Below are 22,033 nucleotides of genomic sequence, written 5' to 3' on the forward strand. Positions count from 1 at the left end.
TCTCTCCCTTCAAAAACTCATTAAAACTTCCCTTATTAACAATAAATTCAGTCAATTCTCCTGACCCTTCCATAGGGACACAAAAATGCATAATCTGTCAATACCATCTCCCAACCCTGCTCCGACTGTGGTTATTTTTGGAAAGTTATATTATCTTGAAGTGCAAGGTAATGGAAACTGTGTTGGCAGTAATATTTTTAAAGCTAATCCAATTCCAACTTTGTATTTGAAATTTCCCCAGCTATCAGTACAGTTATATCTACTACAAATAATTTGTGCATTATGTGCAGTATTTCACACTTCTCTTTGCACTGAGTTCCTTCTAGTCCTCCTCAAAAAAAATTGCAATGCCCTGTGTCTCATTTCACACAGTTTAGAGGAGAATTATATAATATAAATTAAATTCACTTTCCAACGCTCCCTCCCCCCGCCCCCACCCCCTCTCTATCCAGCCCACTCCCTACTGAGAGAGTGGGTGGCGTACAGCTCCTGGACAATTGCCAATAATGCTGCCTTGTAAATGACTGCGAGGGAAGGTGTATCCCAGACCGACTTCTGATGGACCGTGAGATTAACAACTCACTTCCTGCTGGATCTCAGCTTCTTATCACTCGGTGCGTACAGCGTGTTGCTTTTTTTTAAATGTTAGTGTGTGGTGTCAGTTCACTCCGTTTCCCCTGTTCAACATCCCTACAAAGATGGAGCTAGTTTTCACTAACACTTTTGTTTCAACGTTGCTGCAGCGTGCATCGGTTTCACAGAGCAGACAATGGCTCTGAGTAAAAGCAATGCTAACATGTCAATCTCAGTAATGTACCAAACATGGAAACACTATATATCGATTTAAATTGGCAGGCAACCTACATTTTTAAGCATGCGAATGAAAGCTTTCCTGGGTGATAATAATCAGTTACTTGGTGGCTATAACCTTTTCGGAGTTACTTCTACTTACAGCCCCATTTGCACTACATATATTCATCTCTTTCAAGGCGCCTGCAGAGAGGGAGAGAGAATAAATCCCGTCTTCGGTTCGAGGCGACACTTCATTAACGTTCAAGCAGATGGCTTTCTCTTTATTTAAACTCACCCCAGAGCGCTGCTGTGACCAGACAATGAAGGATCCAGGCAGTTTGCGGGCAGTACTTGTACCTCCCGGCCATGTCATCAAATTGTTCAAACAAAAAGCTTAAGCTTCCAAGAGTAAGGTTGTCAGGAGTTTTAAGGAAATGAAATATGGATTGCCCTTTGACGTTCTTGTCTGTACGCAGAACGATTCTCAGCAAAAATCGTGCTCAGACTCAGTCCATGTGCATTTAAATCCAACCTCATCCGTTTACTGAATGCCGAGGAGGGGCACGGTACCTGCCCCGCTACTGCTTCATGAGGGAGCAAAACTTAGACACGGTCACATGGTTTCTGAGGTAAGGAATTTTGAACCGCTGGAGAATTGTCTTGTAGTGAAGTAACTTTGCTGTCTTCAGCTTATTCGCCGTGTAATGACGTTCACGTTCACACAGCATGTCTGCATCGAAACCATCCATGTAAATATACATGGATCAGGGCAGTGTCCTGCAGTTTTGGTGCGAGGTACTGTGCAATGTATTATATTTTGGCTTAAATTTAAGTTATGGTTTACAATGTGTAGCAATATAAATCACAGCACCATGTGTTACACTTATGATGCACGGTTACATTATAGCTCAGCACCATACAGTTCGCATTGGCCAATAATGTGTAATTTGGTGCGACAGCAAGTAAACATCAATCACATTTCAGTTACCGCAGTTTTGGTTGAATTGTATAGAATGTAGGCTTTAAATAAAGATGTCTAATAACTTACATCCATCATAAAATATGGGTTGTAGTGCACATTGTAAAACTAGTATTGTCAAGGTTTTATAACAATATAAAGGCGCCAATCACTCATAAGGGATTGCATAAACACATTGTAGGTTTATTTACTGAGACTAGGCACATGAGACCATTTATACAAAGGAAGAAAGCTTGTAGACATTAGAGAGTGCAAAAGTAAAACATTCCCCTTTCTTTTAAAAGGTAGTTTCCCCATTCCAAAGAAGTATAACTATTTACCACACATGTTCATGTTTAGTTAACATTACATAAATGTGTAAAATTGATGCATCTATTGCCTTTAAAGCATAGAGAAAATCTGCTGGTACGCTCACACTTGTAATAATAACCTTGCCTGGAGATTGCTTTGATGGCTCATAGTGATCTGTGGGATTGTCATTCTTTGATCTTGCTCCTCCTCAGATTCAGCACTTGAATTATCCTCTGTGGCCTCTGGAATGGCATTACTGTCTTCGCCCTCCAATGGATCCTCTCCCCCCCAACCTTGAAAGAGACAAATCGTGTAGGGAGCCGCAGACAACTACAATAAGGGAGATGTGTTCCAGAGAATATTGCAAAGATCCCCTGAATGAAATCTCATCTTGAGTAGACTTATGGTCCTCTCATTTATTGCCCTTGTGGAGGCATCTGGACTATTGAATGTGATTGCATTGGCTGGTCACCATTTGGAAACTTGACTGTGAACCTCAGGAATTGTGAAATAGTACTTCGAGAAGGTAACAGTACAACTTTGTTACACCGATAACAGTAAAGGAACTTGTTTGCTGTGTAACAGTACTGTTAGAGTATCAGTGGTATGTCCCCTTGCCAAGCTGCTCCAGTTCAGCTACAACATTGGGTATCTATCTGACAATGTCGAAAATTTTCTCGGTATATCATGTTTACAAAGATCAGCCAATTACTACCCAAACATCTACTTTTTGTCTTCAGCAAAGTAATGAAAGTTTTGTTGACAGTGCAATCAGTGACAGAAGGGAGGTAAAGTTTGAGCCTGATGAACAGAGAGCCTCAGTAACCTTTCTTAAGCCACAGCAGACAGTGAACTGGGAATTGTTGCAAATACTCCCAGCCTGAGCTTGGAAGAAGCTTATTGCATGGCCACACCATCTTCACATTCACTGGCAATGCAGTCCTTGTTTTGCTCTAGGGTTCCTGTTGAGGTTGCACTGGCAAGCAAGTGTTTCTCAGATGTGTGTTCCATGATACAAAGTAGACCTTGATCCCACTTAACTCAGGATCAAATGAGTCATCCTGAGTGTGACGGATGCCAGTGAAACCAGGCAACAGGACTTGACATTGGCCAGTAGAGCTCAGAAGAGTAAATAAAATGATCCTGGCTTTCTCATAAACATGGATGAACCAGCTCCAGGAAACCTTAGGCATCCTCTGCCCTGGGCTTCCATCTGCCATTGGCTGTAGTCATCCAGGGACCTTACTGCTGCTCCCCCTTCCCCTTTACCATTTACCTATTCTGTAGATGTGGCAATTCAGGCAGTGGAGGGAATACTAGCAGCAAGAGGTCACAACTGGGGACTCTTTGTCCTTAGCACTAGGGAGGGAACATTCCCTCAAATTCACAATTGGAAGGATAATGAGGAGGTTAGTGATCAAGAGGGTTTGGGAACGAGGCCAGATATTGGGGCTAGGGAGATTGAAGGCCTCTATGGGTGGCCTGGGGCAAGCACTCCTACTCTTCCTGGCCCACAGCCTGTGCTAAAAGAACCACTCACCTTGGGGAGCCTTTGGGTCCTGCCTCAGATCAGCTGCTGGACATCCCATAGCTTGAGCTTCCCCCATAGTTACAATTAAACTTCATTCATGGACCAATGATATCAGGGGACCACAACATTGGTATGTTAATTAGGTCTGCCTCTGCCTTGTGTTAATCCTGTCCATGGTTTGTTTTCTGCACTTTAAAATGTAAAGGATTTGGAAAGGTGTCAGGTTGCCCAATCCTGATGAATTAACCCTACTGCTTTATATTTTAAATTTCTTTATTTAACGTGTGGGCTGAAGCAATGGGATAAGTTTAAAGAACTGAATGACAGCATTGAACTTACTTAGGAGTTCCTAAGATGGCCAAACGTTCACATAGCTGTGCCATACAGATGACAATAGATCATAAGACCATAAGAAAAAGGAACAGAATTAGACCATTCAACCCATCAAGTCTATTCCACATTCAATCATGGCTGATATGATCCTTATCTCCACTCTCCTGCCTTCTTCCCATAACGCTTGATCCCCTTATTGATCAGGAACTATCTATCTCTGTCATAAAGACATTCAATGACTTGACCTCCACAGCCCTCTGTGGCAATGAGTTCCACAGATTCACCATTCTCTGGCTGAAAAAATGTCTCCTCATCTCAGTTTGAAAGAAGCATACCTTCATTCTGAGGTTGTGCCCTCGAGTTCTAGTCTCTCCCACTAGTGAAAACATCATCTCCATGTCCACTCTATCCAGGTGTCTCAGTATTCTGTAAGTTTCAATTAGGTCCTCCCTCACCTTTCTAAATGCCTTCAGCTGGGCTGTATAGAGGTAGCCCACCAGGGGCAATCAATTAAGATGAGTGTGAATGATCCAGTTCTTGAATCATTCACAAAATATCCAGGCAGAACCTGTGCATTCAACTGGATATGGACCAAGGTAGGGGACACCATCAGTTTAGACAATGCACTCCAATTGAGAAAGTAACTCCACCAACCATATCATTGAAACAGTTTTTCAACAATGGACTTGGAACTGGCTTACCATGTTGGGATAAGTGGGTAGTTTGTGAGAAGAGATCACGCAAGCTAACCCTCTTTGTGTTTTAAGAAGTATCTTTTTTTCCAGGCCTGTCAGAGTGAGATCTGGAAGACCATGAATTTTCTGTCTCTCTCTCTCCAACCATCCTGCAAGCTTGTGGCCTTTATAACTAGCCACATGTGCCAGGCAGCACCATAACTGGACCCTGGAAGAAGACATGAATCATCTGTCAACATCTTTAACTCATCTCTTTGCAGAATCTGGAAAGAACATTGAGACCAGACTGAAACCATCCAGGTCATTACATGATCAATATAAAACTGACTTCTTTTTGGGCTCTAATAATTTAACACTTTGTTACTTACTTGCGCTCTTGAATATATGTGTGAGGGAGAATTGGAGTGCTTTTTATTACTTTGATTTAGATTGGTTATTAAGTACAATAAATACTATTTCCTCTTCTTTTAAAACTCACAGGAAAACCTATCTGTGTTTGTCTTTTACAGTCACAGCTTTTTAACAGTTAAACACTCACTGAATTGGCAATTGAATTCTTTAAAGAAAACCTGTTGCAGCAAACTGAGGGGTGGGGAGCCATTCTATCACTTCTCACTTGACCGTGACATCCAACAGCCCCCAGCCCCAAATAGACCTTTGCGAGGGTTAAAAATAATGCCCATGTTTCTGTAAATTCATTTTGAATTTATCCTCATCATGCCCAAGCCATGCGCTTTGCTCTGGGTCAGATGAATAAGCTTCTCGTGTTTCTATATTACCTCGACCATTTAGAATCCTAAAAGAGCCATCATACCACCTCTCAACAATTCCCTTTCCAGTGAGAACATGTCCAGTTTATATAATCGCTCATCATAACCTAATTTCCTCTAACTACTGAATCATTGATTGGTCCCTTCTGTATTGTCTCAATAAATGTAATATCCATTTATACTGTGGAGACCAGAATGTTGGAAATATTCAATGTGGTGTTGAGCCAATGGTTTATAATGTGGCAAAAACATTTCAATTATTTGGCTGAATATTAATACTTAAATGCACTAAATCTGAGTTGGTTCACTTACTGCCACTGAGTATTGTTGCAACAGCTTCAATTTATTGTCAATCCTGACACATTTTCTTCCCAGTTAAATCTCTTCCTTTTTTTTCCTTACGTGAAGAACTTAGCATTTTTTATTCATTTGTGGGACATGGGCTTCGCTGGCTGGTCAACATTTATTGCCCATCCCTAGTTGCCCGAGGGCAGTTGAGAGTCAACCACATTGCTGTGAGTCTGGAGTAACATATAGGCCAGACCAGGTAAGGATGGCAGATTTCCTTCCTTAAAGGACAATAGTGAACCAGATGAGTTTTCCTGACAACTGGCAATGGTTTCATGGTCATCAGTAGAGTCTTAATTCCAGACTTTTTTAATTGAATTAAAATTCCACCACCTGCCTTGGTGGGATTCGAACCCCGGTCCCCAGAATATTACTTGACCTTTTGGATTAATACCACTGGGCTGTCGTCTCCCCAATATACTTTCTCGATACTGTATTTTACCTGCCACCTACCTACCCAATGCCCAAGTATACTCAAATACTCCTGTGGCTTATCTCACTCAACCTCGTGGTCTATCACCTTCATCAAATTGTTATTATCTGACAATTTAATCACTGCCAGAAAATGTAATCACTGTCAGCAGCCAGAGGCAGTAGTAGAGGCAGGTACAGTTTTGCCTTTTAAAAAGCATTTAGCTGCTTACATAGGTAAGATGGATATAGAGGGATATGAGCCAAATGTGAGCAATAGGAGCAAGATATGAGCCAAATGTGAGTAATTGGTGAGCAAGAACGTCCCTTCATGAGCTGATATAAGCCATCTTTTATGACCTTATTTTAACATGGTTTTCCATAAGTTTATCCACAATATATGTCAAACTCATTGATCTGTAGATCTTTCTGTCATCGTTGCTACCTTTCCTAACTGAAATAATACCCGACTTTCCTTCTTACATTGACTTTGCTTTGAGCTGCTATTATAGGTGCTAACAGAACAAAGCATCAAAAGTCATGCTGCTTTAAAGGTCACTTGCTTTCCTTTGCCTTTCCATCAAGCCACAGTGTGGTATGGACATAATGTGGAAGTTGATTGTACTCTCAACGCATATGCATCATAAATAGTAGCAGCACTCACAGCAGGATGCCAATTTTATTCTTTACTATTGTACACTGAATAAAATCTGTGTAAATTTATAAACATCAAGTGGCAGGGATTCGTAAAGCAATTCATCCATTGGCCTATCTCATGAAATCCCACATGCTGAAGCTGTAGTGACCATTTTCATTTCCTCTCTAAAGCAATGCCAATTATCAGCAGTTTATGGAATTTTGACATCTGTCCAGGAACATTTGTTCTCGTGCCATTAGTGTATCATTAGTCTGTCTGGCAGCATAGCTCACTGTGGATATTGTAACTGCTCCATTTGACAAATACACAAAGAGCAACAATGCTGTTTGCTGGCAAGGAGACAACATGACACAAAAACACCATTCTAAGTTTAATATCTCATTTCCAATAATTGAAAATCATTTTGACAGTCTCGAACTACAGGACTAAATGCTCAGTGTTTGATTTTCATTTCAACAGATGGTATATTTCTTGGTATTTAGTCCATTCAGTTCAACCACCGGTGTCAACTAGGAAAGCACAGGCCTTCATATCAAAAGCAGCTGGAAGATTAGAACAAATGTAGCTCAATTAGAAAGATCACATGGTAAGTTGATCAGTTTGAAAGTCAATTACAAAATAACAGATCATAAGCTCAATGTTGAACAACTACATCACATTTGCTTTTTATTCAGGCAATTTAAATAGCTTAGCACATCTTAATCATTGGTGAATTCATCAGGAATAAGCATAGAGCATGCTGAATAACTATCAACACTGAGATGCCCAAATTATAGCTCATTAACTATACACGGCCAATAAAACACAGACTGATTGGCTCATGTAAACACAGTGAAACAATTTCTATTTGCCACAACATATTAATATGCCAGGTGATACCTTTAATTGTGCAAAATTAGTTTTTAGTTTAAGCCTGTTGCCTTAGGAGTACTTTTGTGTGAAGCTAATTGCACGAAATAATCTTTTAATTTAGCAGGGATGCCAGGTGGATTGGCGTATCGTATTACAATTGTTCGTATGTGGTTTCAATGTTTGCCACTAAGTGGGCCCATGAAGACAAGGGGTCGGGACAACTCTGCATTAATATGATGCACTCCAAAAAGGTTAAAAACAAATTTCTTTGTAATACATTATGTTCGCCAATATTTGATGTGGAAATATGTTTCAAGTATTAATGAAGTATATTAATGAAGTGGCACAGTGGTTAGCACTGCTGCCTTACAATACCAGGGACCCGCGTTTGATTCCTGGCTTGGGTCAACTGGGTGGAATTTGCACATTCTCCCCATGTCCTCCGGGTGCTCTGGTTTCCTCCCACAGTCCAAAGATGTGCGGGTTAGGTGGATTGGCCATGCTAAATTGACCCGTAGTGTCAGGGCAATAGGCTAAGGTAAATGTATGGGGTTAGGCCCTGGGTAGGATTGTGGAGTGCAGACTCGTTGGGCTAAATGGACTCCTGTAGGATTCTATGATTCTATACGGATAAAACGTGTAATTCTAATTCTCATTCTTTAAAAGAAAGCCACCTCAATTTTTCCCCCTGATAAATACCAAATACTTTATTGACATTAACACAAGTTTTGATTGCCTTCAATTGTGTAAAAATATTTCAGAGAATAGTTAATGTTATATACCGCAATCCGTGTTTCCAGTAGGAACCATTAAATTGGAACAACAATCTGAACTTTAGGTCCCATATAATGTTAGCTGTCTTTGTTAACTTACTATGATCCAATATATTGGATGTGATTAGGTTTTAATTCACAACAACCCACCTGTCAGGTTTACTTAGTTCTAATATTTTACAATAAGCAGTAATATTGTGTTCTATTAGGATTTAGAACAAAAACAGAAACTTTTGGAAATACGTAGCTGTCTTGAAAGCATTTGTGAAGAGTAAAGACATACATTTCAAATGTACAGCTACTGTCAGAACTGGAAGATAAATGAGTTTCTTAACAGGACAGATCAAAGCAAAAGAGCAGGAAGGGAATAAAACGGCAGCAACAAGTTGCGAGGCAAAAATATTAACTCCCGTTGCTGAAATAAATATTTAATTTAATAACCAGTAAGCTGTCTTTATGAAAAACTGGCAAGAGGTGAAAACTGGCTAGTAATCTTGGAAGATAACCTCAGCTAAGCAAGGAAAATGGATTGGTAACTTTTGTTGTTAGCCATAGTCCGTGAAGAATTGTAGATATCTCTCTCTCAGAGAGAGAGAGACCGATGGGTGTTTGAGGGGGCACCACATCAAGTGTGGGTCAAGGAAAGTCTCCATGCTACTAATGATATGGAGATTGAACCTGCACCGTTGACACCATTCTGCACAACACTCCGGTCACCTAAGCTAACCAATCCCCACATTGAAAGTGCATTGTAAGATTTAAAACAAGAACTAAGTATGTAAGAAATTAAAACAGCATTGAATGACAGCAAGAAAAAATAAACTGAAACGTTTATTTTAAAAATGTAATAGATTTTCTTGCATTTTTTAAAATTTAATATAAAATTTGGTAGGAACGAAAGTGCCCCATCCTCAAAAAGACAGCTCTGCAAATTTAATAAAGATCCTAGTAAAACGATGCCACAGAAAGAGAAACTCTGCAGGTCTGACAGCATCTGTGGAGAGAAAATATATTTTGAGTCTGGATAACCTTTTGTCAAGCTGAGCTTGTCCAGCATTTTCTGTTTTTGTTTCAGATTCCAGCATCTGCAGTATTTTACCTTTATCCAGTAAACCTATGTCCTGACAAATGTTTTACCACCAGTGTATTCTACTGCCTCCCCTTGCCTGGACTCAGTAGCCTCACTATACATTGACAGAACCATCCACTTCCAAGAAACTATGAGAGGAAGCTCAGGCCTGAAGTTGACTTTTGGGTTGGAAAGCTGCAGCAAGTCCATGAGAGAAAGTTTGTGTTGAGTTTGATCATAATAGCATAGCAGACCAAGGATGGAGAGATCAGTGTGAGAATTGGAAGAGAAGTTACATTGCATTCACTATACTGATATGTGGATCACACTTGTAGATAGAATAGTGGTGTACGGCAAAGTAGTCACCTAACCTGGATTTGAGGTCCCATACGTAAAGGGGACTTCACTGCGAGAAGGCAATACTGATGTAACTTCAGCATTGCTGCACTCCCAGACCAAAGCCTCCTCCAACAGGGTTGTAATAGTAGCCCTATGATAATAGAGGAATTTATCACTGACCTTCACTCTCATTGAGTAATGTTCAGTGCTTGGAAGACAGCAAGCTTGAATTTACTCTGGAGGAAACTGGAGGAAGCATATAGAAATTAAGTCTGTAGCATTTGAACATATTATTCAATGTTTTCCATAGTTCTGATGTGCACCCTAGATGCCAATGGACAAACCTATCCAGTAAAAGCATAGCACATTTCTGGCCTAAAATGAGCATCCATTTCCTGTGTGCATCATATTGGACACCTGAGCGCTCATTTAGCCTGAGGAATGGATGGAGCATGTTTGAAATTCTAGCTCACTAACCCCACATAAATGTATCATTGTGCCCCTTGTATGTGACAACACCATAAAAATGCTGCTTAGCTTTTTCTGGGCCTTCTCCCTGCCTAACCACAAAGAGGTTTGCCAAACCCAAAGCAATGACTCTTGAACTTTGACTGCTATAATTTTTACAAGGAAGTTGCTTGGTAAATGCAAAGGAAGCTACTGGGTGTGTCCTTAGCCCAGTATAGCAGTGATGTCTTTCTCCATTAGATCAACAATTGGATTGCAATGTAAGAGGACAATATCTTCCAGACTTGCATGTGCTTCCATGGTGCCTGTGAACAAGGACTGGTCCTTGCCTTATAATCTGCAATAGAAAAATATTCCCGTGAGGACCATTTGTATTAAAAATATCTTTTGAGAACTGAAGAATATAAATTGACAAATAATTGAATAAAGTATCAGCAAAATGCTCAGTTATTGTAGTTCACATGGCATAAAAAACTACTTGTTCAATATTATTTAACAGCAAAGTCCATTTCCATTTGCTCCCAGTTTTTATCTGGTAAGGAAAGCAATTGGTAAAAGATGCAGTATCTCAGAATCAGCCCCAAGCAAGAGATGATGCTTTAAAAGGAATTAGGTTACAGCCTGTTTTCCCAAGACAAAGAATCACTGGGCTAAATCTTCTGATTTCCAGATTGTCATGCCCTGATACATGATCGAAGATGCGAATTGGGACCATGTGGAAGTCCTGACATGTCAGCCTGTGTGAGAATTGCCCAACAAGTTTCAACTTCTGATGATCAACTCCCCTGTTCCCCAGGACCCACCGTGAATGTCCCTGGCACCGGGTGGAATTTTTCCATCCTGTCCACCACGGGAATCATAGCAGGTGGGACAGGAGCGCATAATTGTCCATTGACCTTGGGCAGGTATTTCCAATCTTGGGCGACTGCAGCCGGGAAATCCTGCCCAGTGAATTAGAATCAGAGACATTGGACAGTTCTATGGCATGTACCTGTGTAGTTACACAGGAACTATTAGATAGACTAAAATCTATTTCCTTTATCAGGTGAACTACTCACCTGACGAAGGAGCAGCTCTCCGAAAGCTAATGGCGTTTACTACCAAATAAACCTGTTGGACTTTAACCTGATGTTGTGAGACTTCTTACTGCATTTCCCAGACAGCCAGGTGGCACAGCGGTTAGCACTGCTGCCTCACAGCGCCAGGAACCTGGGTTCAATTCTGGCCTCGGATCACTGTCTGTGTGGAGTTTGCACATTCTCCCTGTACTCGCGTGGGTTTCATCCGGGTGCTCTGGTTTCCTCCCACAGTCCAAAGATTTGCAGGTTAGGTTGATTGGCCATGATAAATTGACCTTTAGTGTCAGGGGGATTAGCAACGTAAATATGTGGGGTTATGGGGATAGAGCCTGGGTGGGATTGTGGTTGGTGCAGGCCTAATGGACTGAATGGCCTCCTTCTGTACCGTTTGCATGAAAACCCCAAAAGAAATGTGTCCAGTTGGTGGCATTTTCAGTCTCAGCAATCTTGCTGCACTGAAGATCTAGACTACCATATTTGTTAAAGAAGTATTGACAAGGTGATGTTTTAGATTTTCATCTGGAGGATGATTGGATTCAAATTTTTTCCTTTTTTTTGCTGTAATATTTCTGCACAAACCAGACTTGAAAAGTCTCAGTTCAGTTCCTTTTGTGTATGGAATTACCCACAATCTGATGCCATTAGAACTAAATTAGGCCAGGCACATGGCAGCTGTGGAACACAGATATTTATCATGTCACACTTGGAGATCTCTCCTGAAGTGCATTGTTTGGAAAATGGGCAAATTATCGAGAACTGTTTAACATAAGGTGACAAATGTGAAAGGTCATATCCACTGCGTGGGTATCTGTCACATTGACATTTATAAAAATTATTAATAGTATCCATAAAAAGATGTGCTTGAGTTTTAGACCATAGGATCATCTAACATATTTTAAATTAAATACTGTGAAGAAATACACAAATTAATGTACTTCTTAAAAACTCTGACTTTAGGCCAAATAGATCTCATTCTTTTTCTCTCTTTGGCAGAGTTAAGGTTTGAAAATGAATATTTTTTGACATTTACTTTATTAACCTTCTTGTTCATATTATCCATTCTAGAATCAGACTGAAAGGTTCATTGCAGTGGTGGGCATCCGCTAATATAATTTAAAATGGTGCAAAGGCCATTTCATCAAAATGACACATCAGCTCCCCAGATGCATCTATTAGCTTTGGATCACTGAGTGAAAAACCTTTCTGGACTGCACATCTACAATGAAAAGTCATTCAAGGATGGAAAATGGAACAAGCGATATCATTCCAATTCTAAATTTGCTTTTTATCTGAATTCTTTGGCTCCTGTTATAAATTAAAACTGTGTTGGATTATATGATCAGGTATTTAATCTTTGTCTGAGTTAAGTTTTTATGACTACCTCATTTGCCTCAGATTGACCCAGTCACATCATTTAGTTAATAATATAGATTAGACTTACATTGTCTCTAGTAAAGAAGATTAACAGGCGATATGATTGAGGTGCTTAAAGCAGGATTTGATAGGATAGATCAAACCTATTTCCTCGCTTGGGGAAGTTTAGAATTAAGGAGGATAAGCTTAATTTAATATTAAAATGTCAGGAAGTGCATCTGCTTACAGAAAGTACAAAGGTGGATTTCTCCTAGGAAGCTGTTGCTGCTTGGCTTATTGAAATTTGAAAACACGGTTGGTAGGATAGGTAAGAGTACCATAGGATACAGAAACAAGACAGGTAAATGGAGTAAACGTGCAGATTAGCCCTGATCTAGTTGAATGGTTAAACAGGCTTGAGGGATTGAATGGCCTTCTCCCATTGCAGTATTCCTATGATCCCTGTTAGAATTGCTTCCATGTAGGTTTCAGGGAAAGGTGGGATGAGGTTAAACAATGATGCTGTTTCCAAGTGAATGCTCTGCCTATAATCAAGGCATGTATCTGAATCATATGGACTGTTTCTCTCATAGAAACCCTAAAGTGCAGAAGGAGGCCATTCAGCCCATCAAGTCTGCATCAATAATAATAACAACCCCATGCATTTACCCTAACTAGTCCCCCTGACAGTGCAGGGCAATTTAGCATGGCCAATCAACCTAACTTGCACATTGTTGGACTGTGGGAAGAAACCAGAGCACCTGGAGGAAACCCACACAGACACAGGGAGAATATGCCAACTCCACACAGACTGTGACCCAAGCCAGGAATTGAACCCAGGTCTCTGGCACTGTGAGGTAGCAGTGCTAACCACTGTGCCACCGTGCCACACAGGTCTCTACACAGATGCTGCCAGACCTGTTGAATTTTCTGTTTTCATTTCAAATTTCCAGGCTTTGCAGTATTTTGCTTTCAAGATTTTTTTGTGCATCCCTGCTGCAGTAACTTCAATATCCCTAATTCATTTTCACCAACTTTCCTCTGACAAGGTACAATTGTGATTTTTCTGAAAGAAATGTTTTTAAAAAAGCCAGGATTACAAATTCAAAAGAAAAACTAACTGCTGCTAGCTTAATGAAATCCGAATTTGCATTTAAAACAGCCCATTGATCATGAGTTCAAAAGAGGCAGAATGTGTTTCAAATTTAGTTGCTGAATTTGGTTTTAATTAGCATATTTACCAATGGAGAATTATCATGTTGGGAACGTGCAGAAGCGACTGTGGAAGTGCATCCCTTTGAAAGTTCAATAAGATGTGCTTTAAAAAGGAAAAGAAGGAATGAGCAGAACTTTTCTTCTCTTGAAATAGAAGTAAGCTGACAGAATAGTAAAGTTATGCCAAGATAAGACCATGTACACATGGGAATGATCATAGCTCACATAAACACCAGAATCATACTTTTTTTTTGCCCACACAACATTGAAATAAGGGCAAATATGATATTCCAAAACCTCATAGAATCCTTCAGTGCAGAAGGAGGCCATTTGGCTCATCGAGTCTGCAGCGAATACAATCACACCCAGGCCTTATCCCCATAAACACATGCAGTTACCTTAGTCAGTGCCCCTGACACTAAGGTGCAATTTAGCATAGCCAATCCATCTAACCTGGAAACCTTTGGACAGTGGGAGGAAACCGGAGCACCCAGAGGAAACCCATACAGACACGAGAAGAACATGCAAACTTCACAGAGACAGTGACACAAGCCAGAAATTGACCCCAGGTCCCTAGCACAGCGAGGCAGCTGTGCTAACCACTGTACCACCGTTCAGCTCAGTGTGAATATACAACACAGTCTGACATTGAACAGTTACAAGAAATGGGTCACCTGAAATAACAATTATCTATTTCATGGTGAAGGTTTTAAAAATCTCGTTACTCTGGTATTACTCTATTGGTAAATAAGCTAATTAAAAGCGAATTCAGCAACTAAATTTAATACGTGTTCTGCCTCACTGATCTATGAACTGTTTTAAATGCAAATTTGGATTTCACTAGCAATGCCAGCAGCAGATAGATTTTGTTCCCTGAATTTGCAATCCTGCCTTTGTTCATTACTTCTTTCAGAAAAAAATCACAGCTGCACTTTGTCAGAGGACAGTTGGTGAAAATGAATTAAGGGTTCTGAAGTTACTGTGGCAGGTGTGTACAAGGAAACAAGCTAAAAGCAAAGTACTGCAGATGCTGGAAATTTGAAATACAAACAGAAAATGCAGCAGGTCTAGCAGCATCTGTGTGGAGAGAAACAGTTAATATTTCAAGTCCATGTGACTTCTTTGGAGCTAAAAGGGGGAGAAATGTGATAGATTTTATACTGTATGAGAGGGAATGGAACAGATGTAGCATAATAGAAGGTCAATGATAGGTGGGAGCTCGGAGAGAATGCAACAAAGATGTGTAGGGCATGAGAGGAAGTGTTGAAGGCAGTGTGAAGGACTGTTGAAGGGGCTGATGGTGGCACAAAGCTAAGGTAACAGAATGCATTAATAGGATCCCGCTACTCCTCACTTTGCACCCCACCAACCTCCACATTCAAAGCATCGTCCTTCACAATTTCTGCTAACTCTAGCATGATGTCATCTTCCCCTCATTCCCCTCCCCCATCTGCAGGGACTGCTCCCTCTGTGACACATTGGTCCACTCCTCCATCACTCCCAATTCCTCATCCCCTTCCCACAGCACCTTCCCACAGTAGTGGGCGAGTAGAAGATTGGGAGAGGTTTAAAAATCAACAAAGATTGACTAAGAAGTTGATAAAGAAAGGAAGGATAGACTATGAAGCGAAACTAGCACTAAATATAAAAAAGGACAGTAAGAGTTTTTATAAATATACAAAGAGGAGGAGGCTGGCTAGAGTGAATGTTGGACCTTTAGAGGATGAGAGGGGGGATTTAGTGGTGGGGGATGAGGAAATGGCTGAGGCCTTAAATAAGTTTTTTGCCTTGGTCTTCACGGAGGAAGACGCAAATAGTTTGCCGGGTATTAAAGATAGAAGGATGGTAGGAGTTGAGGGCCTGAATGCGATTACTGTCACTAGAGAGGTAGTGCTTGATCGACTAGCGAGACTGATGGTGGACAAGTCCCCAGGACCGGATGGAATGTATCCCAGGGTTCTGAAGGAAATGGCAGAGGTGATAGTGGATGCCTTAGTGATTATTTACCAAACTTTGCTGGATTCCGGGGAAGTGCCAGAAGATTGGAAAATGGCTAATGTTACGCCGCTGTTTAAAAAAGGTAGCAGGCAAAAGGCAGGGAATTATAGGCCGGTTAGTTTAACGTCTGTTGTTGGAAAAATGCTTGAATCCGTCATCAAAGAAGAAATAACGAGGCACCTTAAGAAGAATTGTTTGATAGAGCAGACGCAGCACAGATTCGTTAAGGGGAAGTCGTGTCTGACAAATTTATTGGAATTCTATGAGGATGTGACTAGTGCGGTAGGCAGAGGGGAACCGGTGGATGTGGTGTTTCTCAATTTTCAGAAGGCGTTTGATAAGGTGCCGCTCAAAAGGTTGCTTCAGAAGGTTAGGGGGCATGGAGTTGGGGGTAAGGTGTTAGCGTGGATAGAGGATTGGTTGTCTAATAGGAAGCAGAGAGTTGGTATCAATGGGTGCCATTCTGATTGGCGGTTGGTGACTACTGGAGTGCCGCAGGGATCGGCGCTGGGGCCTCAACTATTTACCATTTATATAGATGATCTGGAGGAGGGGGCTGAGTGTAGGTTGTCGAAAATTGGTGATGACACGAAGATAAGTGGAAAAGCAAATTGTGCGGAGGGTGTGGAAAGTCTGCAGAGGGATCTAGATAGGCTGAGCGAGTGGGCGAGGACCTGGCAGATGGAGTACAATGTTAGCAAGTATGAGGTTATCCACTTTGGCAGGAATAATAGTAGGAGGGATTACTATTTAAAGGGCGAAAAGCTGCAGCATGCTATGGTGCAGAGGGACCTGGGGGTCCTTGTGCATGAGTCGCAAAAATCCAGTCTGCAGGTGCAGCAGGTGATCAAGAAGGCGAATGGAATGCTGGCCTTTATAGTGAGGGGGATAGAATATAAAAGCAGGGAGGTCTTGCTGCAACTGTACAGGGCACTGGTGAGGCCGTAGCTGGAGTACTGTGTGCAGTTTTGGTCGCCGCACTTGTGTAAGGATAGTTTGGCCTTGGAGGGAGTGCAGAGGAGGTTCACTAGGCTGATACCAGAGATGAGGGGGTTGGACTATGAAGAGAGGCTGAATAGACGGGGTCTGTACTCGTTGGAGTTTAGAAGGATGAGGGGGGATCTTATAGAGACGTATAAGATAATGAAGGGGATGGATAGGGTGGAGGTAGAGAGATTCTTCCCACTCAGAAAGGACAGCAGGACTAGAGGGCATAGCCTCAAGATAAGGGGGGGGTGCAGTTTAGAACAGAGTTGAGGAGGAACTTCTTCACTCAAAGGGTGGGGAATCTCTGGAATTCTCTGCCCGTTGAAGTGGTGGAGGCTACCTTGCTAAATATATTTAAGATGTGGGTATGCCGGCGTTGGACTGGCGTAAACACAGTAAAAAGTCTGACAACACCAGGTTTTAGTCCAACCTATTTATTTGATAATATTCTCACTAGCTTTTGAGGGGACAGCCTCTTCGTCAGGTGAATGGAGAGTTCTGGCCTCAGACAGAGCATATAAAGCACAGACAGTTTAGGGATTACTGATTAAAATGCGAAAACGCATTTTAATCAGTAATCTCTAAACTGTCTGTGCTTTATATGCTCTGTCTGAGGCCAGAACTCTCCATTCACCTGACGAAGAGGCTGTCCCCTCGAAAGCTAGTGAAAATATATTTAAGACATGGGTAGATAGGTTTTGGTAGGCAAGGGAATTAAGGGTTATGGGGAGAAAGCGGGAAAGTGGAACTGAGCCACTACAGATCAGCCATGATCTTATTGAATGGCGGGGCAGGCTCAAAGAGCTAGATGGCCTACTCCTGCTCCTATTTCTTATGTTCTTATGTTCCCGTGCAATCACAGAAGGTGCAACATTTGCCCCTTCCCCTCCTCACTGTTCCAGGCCCCAGACACTCTCTTAAGGTGAAGTTAATAAAGAGGTACCTCACAAGAGGTTATTACAGAAGGTAAGGGGGCATGGAGTTGGGGGTAGGGTGTTAGCGTGGATAGAGGACTGGTTGTCAAATAGGAGGCAGAGAGTGGGGGTCAATGGGTGCTATTCGGATTGGCAGATGGTGACTAGTGGAGTGCCCCAGGGGTCGGTGCTGGGGCCTCAGCTATTTACCATTTATATATATGATCTGGAGGAGGGAACCGAGTGTAGGGTGTCGAAATTTGCTGATGACACCAAGATTGGTGGAAAGGCAAATTGTGCGGAGGGTGGGGAGAGTCTACAGAAGGATCTAGATAGGCTGGGCGAATGGGCCAGGAAATGGCAAATGGAATTTAATGTTGGCAAGTGCGAGGTGGTCCACTTTGGTAGGAAGAATGGTAGGAAGGATTATTACTTACGTGGAGAAAAACTGCAGCAGGCGACGGTGCAGAGGGACCTCGGGGTCCTTGTGCATGAGTCGCAAAAACCCAGCTTGCAGGTGCAGCAGGTGGTCAGGAAGGCGAATGGGATGCTGGCCTTCATAGCGAAGGGGATTGAATATAAAAGTAGGGAGGTCTTGCTGCGGCTGTATAGGGCATTGGTGAGGCCGCAGCTGGAGTACTGTGTGCAGTTTTGGGCGCCGTACTTACGCAAGGATATTTTGGCCTTGGAGGGAGTGCAGAGGAGGTTTACTAGGCTGATGCCGGAGTTGAGGGGGTTGAGCTATGAGGAGAGGCTGAATAGATTAGGCTTGTACTCGTTAGAGTTTAGAAGAATGAGGGGAGATCTCATTGAGACGTATAAGATGATGAATGGGATGGATAGGATAGAGGTGGAGAGACTCTTCCCGCTCAGAAAGGATAGTAGGACTAGGGGGCATAGCCTCAAGATAAAGGGGGGGCAGTTTAGAACAGAGTTGAGGAGGAACTTCTTCACTCAAAGGGTGGTGAATCTCTGGAATTCTCTGCCCGTTGAAGTGGTGGAGGCTGCCTCACTAAATATTTTTAAGATGCAGTTTGATGGGTTTTTGATGAGAGAGGGGATTAAGGGTTATGGGGAGAGGGCGGGAATGTGGAACTGAGCCACGACAGATCAGCCATGATCTTATTGAATGGCGGGGCAGGCTCGAAGGGCTGGTTGGCCTACTCCTGCTCCTATTTCTTATGTTCTTATGTTCTTAGGTCAGTGCTCAGTGAAGCAAAGTTTAAGAACAAGTGAAAGATGGCCCACTGGGGTAAGACGGAGGGGAAGGGATGTTTTTCATTGGGGAAACAAATGTTTGGATAATAAAAAGAGGTCACGATAAAATCGAGAGGTCGCAGTCTAAGGTTGTTTGGCTCTTTGTTGAGTCCTGAGGCCATAAATTGCCTAGATGGAATATGAGGTGCTGCTCCTTCCGTTTGCATTGGGTTTCACAAGAGTATTGCAGTAGACTAAAGGTGGACATGTGGGCGTGAGAGCAAAGAGCTGAGTTGAAATAGAAAGCGACAGGAAGATTGAAGTCATGACTGCGGAGAAAGTGAAGGTGCTCCTCAAAGCCATCACCCAGCTTGCACTTAGTCTCCCCATTGTAGAGGGGACCTAATTGGGAGCAGCGAATCCAGTCAGCCAAATTGAAGGAGGTGCAAGTGAAATGTTGCTTCACCTGAAAGGAGTGTCTGGGGCTTTGAACAGTGAGGAGGGGAAGGGGCAAATGTTGCACCTTGTGCAGTTGTACAGGAAAGTGCCGTGGGAAGGGGATGAGGAGTTGGAAGTGATGGAGGAGTGGACCAGGAAGAGATTAGGAGAAGATGTGATTCATGGTGGCATCAAGCTGGAGTTGGCAGAAATGATGAGGGATGATGCTTTGAATTCAGAGGCTCGTGGGGTGAAAAATGAGGACTAACAGGATCCAGTCATGGTTCTGGGAGAGGGGAAGGAGTCAGAGTGGAGATGCGGGAAATGGGGTGAACCTAATTGAGTGTCCTGTCAACCACACCTTGGTTAAGGAAAAAGGCAGAAGTGTCAGATATTGTCGGAACAGATGCAAAGCAGGCGGAGAAACTGGTATAATGGAATGGAGTCATTACAGGAAGCAGGGCATGAAAAGCTGTAGTCAAGGTAGCTGTGGGAGTTGGTGTTAGGGTAGATAATCTATCAAATTTCTCCCTTGCTTTATCTCTAAAGAAAAGTCATGTGGATGCAAAACTTTAACTTTGTTTCTCTACAGATGCTGCCAGACATGCTGCGATTTTCTGGCAGTTTCTGTTTTTATTTTGTATTTAAAAAACAATCTTCTTGACTTTCGTGCCATCACATTATCAAAATGAGCCATCTGTTGGATGCCAGTCCTTAAAGGGATATTAGATGGCTTATTACTGCTTTAAAAATAAGCTTCAAAAACACTTACTTTCCATTTGTGCATCAGATCAGCTATAGTTCACCGCAAAACTGCACTGGCTGCAGCCAAGTTAATTTTATTCCAATCCCTATGTCAGCTTTGGAACAGTTTTGCTTGGCAACATTTTAAGTAGGTCAACAGATTTGTAATGTTAACTATTAATATCTAAATGCAGCTATGGCATTTTTAGCGGATCTTCACTGTCAACAGTAAAACTGATCGTCTAAACACTGTCTCCAGAAAAACTGCTAGAAGTGTGGCATAGCCATTGTCTGACTGCCAAACGAAAGCAAACTACATGCTAAAATAGGATAAGAAGGAAAATAAGAAAAGCATGCTAATCTGCAATGTTGCAACATTGTAAACTGTACTCAATACCTATCTGTATTAAAGCCTATAATCGTACAAAAACATATTCACATACAGTAGATTTAGCATTTTAGTATATGGTCGTTTGCTTTTACACTATACAGCACTATTACTATTCAGAATGTGGTATATATAGATTTTGATGCCTGCAAATCTAATAAAATTTACATATTTTTCAAATATTTGAACAATGGTATTATTGGCAGCACTGTCACTAGAATAATATCCGTCCAAATACATACCTTGTATTCCTGCTGGTTCTACATATACTGTTATATTTTCAGTGAACTTATGGGTAATTTTATACCAGGATTTATTTGGGTCTTGGATCCATTCTTCAGCTTCACAATGAAACTCTCCCTGATCAGCTGCTTGCAGTTGGTAGATGCTGAGTTTGAATGAAGTGACTCCAATCTTATCCAGTCGTATATCTCCCAATGCCTGCCTTTGTTTATATCTTTCTCCAGAATGCAGAACAAAATCTCTTGTTAGAGAGATGACTTTGAGATTCTGATTCCCCTTCTGTAGGTACCATGTGACAGCCACGTGTGTATGTTTTGACGTTTGCTTGGATACTTCACAGACCAGTTCCAGGGAGTCACCTTCAACTTTATTCAGGGTCTGGGGTACCAATGTTGCACTGAGCGTGTCTGGAATGACTAACATAAATAAGAACAATGATATTTTCCAGTCAAATTTGATGTGGAATTATTGAAGAGTAAACTGCCAGTTAATGTTTGTTCAAACTCTTTTTTATATTACTTAATTCATAATAATATGAAGTTTCCTTATGATAAATTTAAATATTCCTGTAACTTGGCTGTGAACAGCAATGCCAAACTGCATTAATCAAGTGTCCTTAATATTGAAGCATGTCCCAATGCACCTCACATAAACTTTAGCAAATAAAAATCATCACACAAGCCAAGATATTGGAAGAGTTGACGATAAAAGAGCAGATAAAGAAATTGGGTTTGAAGGAGTGTCTTAAAGGAAGGGATGGGAAGTGCAGTGGAGAGGTAGGGTGGTTTAGGGAGGAAATTCCTCTGGTTAATATCCAGATAACTGAAGACTCACTTCTCAATGGTGGGATGAAGAGATTTCAAGGTGCCCAAGAAGGTAAAGCTGAAGAAATGAAGACTGCTTGGAGGATTATAGGGTTGGAGAAGGTTACCGACTGGGAAGGGTGAGACTGTAAAGGGGTTTGTACAGGAGAATGCCAATTTTAAATCTGAGGCTTTGTGATCCATAGGGTTACTGTAGATAAGCAAGGGCAAGGGTGATGGATGTTAATAAACTTATTCATGAATCTTGAATTCCCTTGCCTCTTTTTAGTTTAATTTTTTTGTATTTGTTCTTCCTATTGAAGGCCCAAAATGACATTGAGATAGAAGGTCAGCTACGATCAAGT

At 41.6% G+C, this 22,033-nt stretch overlaps 2 long non-coding RNA genes across 2 annotated transcripts; one reads left to right on the plus strand and one right to left on the minus strand.

Annotated features, from left to right (window-relative positions):
* Positions 1 to 479: 479 nt before the first annotated feature.
* Positions 480 to 5,542, plus strand: LOC145353231 (uncharacterized). The gene is made up of 3 exons (XR_013888669.1): positions 480 to 1,421; positions 2,275 to 2,588; positions 4,712 to 5,542. It is a non-coding gene; the product is annotated as an uncharacterized LOC145353231 (long non-coding RNA).
* Positions 5,543 to 6,810: 1,268 nt separating this feature from the next.
* LOC145353232 (uncharacterized) lies at positions 6,811 to 21,235 on the minus strand. The gene is made up of 3 exons (XR_013888670.1): positions 20,865 to 21,235; positions 10,469 to 10,646; positions 6,811 to 7,350 (listed from the first exon to the last, which is right to left on the minus strand). It is a non-coding gene; the product is annotated as an uncharacterized LOC145353232 (long non-coding RNA).
* Between the last annotated feature and the right edge of the window lie 798 nt (positions 21,236 to 22,033).

This window comes from Carcharhinus amblyrhynchos, chromosome 15 (assembly GCF_965287045.1).
Source record: "Carcharhinus amblyrhynchos chromosome 15, sCarAmb.v2.hapA, whole genome shotgun sequence".
Lineage (NCBI taxonomy): Eukaryota > Metazoa > Chordata > Chondrichthyes > Carcharhiniformes > Carcharhinidae > Carcharhinus > Carcharhinus amblyrhynchos.